Raw genomic sequence first — 2,500 nt, 5'->3', positions numbered from 1 at the left:
ACCGGGTCTTGCACTCCTTGAAGACTTGGGGAACGACTCCACGCACCATCCATGTCGTAAACAGCCTCGCCAGTTGCGTACCGTCCGGGTCCCAGTCAAGAAGAGCCTGCTTCCTGATCCCGTCTGGGCCCGATGCAGAGCAATTCCTCATCTTAGCCAAGTTAGATACACCTTCCTGCCCCAGGATCGGGTGGTAGAATGGTTCGTTATCCGCGGTCAGTCCCACCTCAAAGCCCTTAGTCCATAAAACGGCCCGACCGTTTCCCACTTACTCAAAGCGTCCATCCACCAACTCCAGCGGCAAATCACATCCAAGGGGCGTCAGACCATCCAAGATCCGCCGTGCCAGCCCCTTCTTCACTACAGAATAGCCGCGCTGCTGGTGCTAGAACACTCTCCCACGTTGGACGAGCCGCCTCGCCCAACCCGCCTTCCATTGGTCTTGAGGTCTGAACCTCGCGGACTTTGTCGGCCACACTACCTTACCCCCCAGGGCTGTCATGAGATCAAAAGCAGAGGACTCGATCAGGCTAGGCTCCCGACCTGCTTTCTTGACTAAGGCAGCGGTGGCCCGATGCTCCACACCCCCCGCCAGCAGCTCTTCCAGAACTCTATTCTTCACCAGATCTGGAAGCGACGGGGGGCAGGTCCATTTCTGGGGCGTCGCCCTGGCAGCCAGGGTCCGCCAACGCACACCAGACTCACCGCCTGCCGCACGACCGCACAGGGACCCCCAATTCCACCTCACCTGCTCTCCGGACTTGCCGTTCCCAACATCACACTTTTCCGCTTATGATTCCTGTACCTTTCCATAAGCCTCACCATCCGAGACTCCTACCATCACCTGGTCCGGAGGCCTCGGATCCTCTTACGTCCCTTTCTAGACGGGCCCTCTCCCGCCCTTTATCCACGCCACCACGGAGAGCAGGCTGCAGCGCTATTACGACCCCCGCCACCCCAACTCTCATACCCGAGGCAACGGAGGTCATTGACACCACTGAGGAGTTCTCAAGAGCTTCGCCAGCCGGGGTCCACCCGCTCCTTCGGCCTGACTGACTGTGGCTCCGATCCTGTGCCTCTGTCTATACGGACTTCCTAACCAAGGAGTTTTTGCAACCATGGCCCGTAGAAGTGACTACAAGCCGTTTGGGGACCCCGAGCAATGCCTCCGGTGGTTGGTCCCCATGGCCCCCGGAGAGGTTGATCCGCTGGCCGCGCACGTGCCCAACCTCAAGCACGTCCCGGGGAGGTAGCTCGAGCAGCAGCAGCCCCTCACCTAGCTGCGCCTCAGCCCATTTTTGGTAACCCAGAACAGCCTTCCTGGGTGGTCTGTAAGATATTAGACATGCCTACTGCCTCACTACCGTGAGAACACACAGGAGAACAAAGTCCCCCGACACTATAGAGCTATACATCGAGATCCACCCCGAGCAGCCGTCTGCTAGGCCGCGCAGCCTAGCACCAACTCGTAAGCCACCGCAGTCCAACCCACTAAGGAGAGGCCTGCCACATAGTGTCAGACTCACCCCCCGTAAAGCTGGCCAACGGACAACTCGCAATCCAACTGCCCGGAGTTACAAAAGCCCAGAGAGCTATGGAGCTCATCAATGGGGAGGAAAGCGGCCTGCAACAAACTGGCCACTACCCCCCGTACACCACATATTCGCCCCAAAAGGATTTGAGAAACGCATTCGGCAAAGGTCCAAGCGAGCACATAGGCATCCACGTGACACCCACCCACTCGGCCTGGCCTCCGTTCTATACCACTAGGCGCCGCCCACACCAGTGCGCAGATTCGAGTCATCTCGGTCTCGCTACCATACGGTCACACCCTGCGTACCAACAGAGCGCTGAGCGAACGCTAAGCCAGCCTACAGAGGTGTTAGAGTGCGACTCACAGGGAGAGGAACCGTCCGCCCAACGTCGGCCTAGGCCGAGGCCGGCAGGGGCCCTTTCCAAGGCGAGTCTATATTGCCAGTCGGTCAGTTTGGGAAAGTTGGGGGGGTACCCGGTGGCCGTCGGGAACAGACAGGGACCGGTCGGGAGGGAGGGGGTAAGTTTGGCCGCTGGGAACAAGCGCCCACCCTGGGGAGTTTACTTACGAGCCAAAGCCGGGAACAGACATAAGCTCGGGAGCCTCGCAGTCTCAAAGACTTTCATCCCTCTATCAGAGACATCAGACCGCACAGAATCCGAGACACTACCGAACACAAGTAGCGCTCAGGGAGAACACTCTCACCTAGCTGATTGCGGTAACCGGCCAGTGCGGGGTGTCTGAAAACCACAGTCCCAAAACTTTCATCTCTCCAGCAGAGATATCAGCCCGCACAGAGTCCAAGACACTACCGAACACAAGTAGCGCCAGAGAGAATATTCTCACCTTTCGGGTCAGGAAGGTCGCCCAGCCATGCAGCCCCTTCCAAAAGTCTGCATGCCCACCGATTTGATGAGCCAGCACGGCGATTCTGGCCAATACCTTGTCACGCTCTGTGCGGGGGGT

The 2,500-nt window shown here is 58.7% G+C and overlaps 1 pseudogene; it reads right to left on the bottom strand.

Annotated features, from left to right (window-relative positions):
- LOC133171063 (28S ribosomal RNA) overlaps positions 1-2,500 on the bottom strand; it is a 9,255-nt pseudogene that overhangs the window by 3,479 nt on the left and 3,276 nt on the right.

This window comes from Syngnathus typhle, linkage group LG17 (assembly GCF_033458585.1).
Source record: "Syngnathus typhle isolate RoL2023-S1 ecotype Sweden linkage group LG17, RoL_Styp_1.0, whole genome shotgun sequence".
In the NCBI taxonomy this organism is placed as follows: domain Eukaryota; kingdom Metazoa; phylum Chordata; class Actinopteri; order Syngnathiformes; family Syngnathidae; genus Syngnathus; species Syngnathus typhle.
The sequence above is the reverse complement of the archived record's forward strand: the minus strand, read 5'-3'. Positions and strand labels throughout refer to the sequence as shown.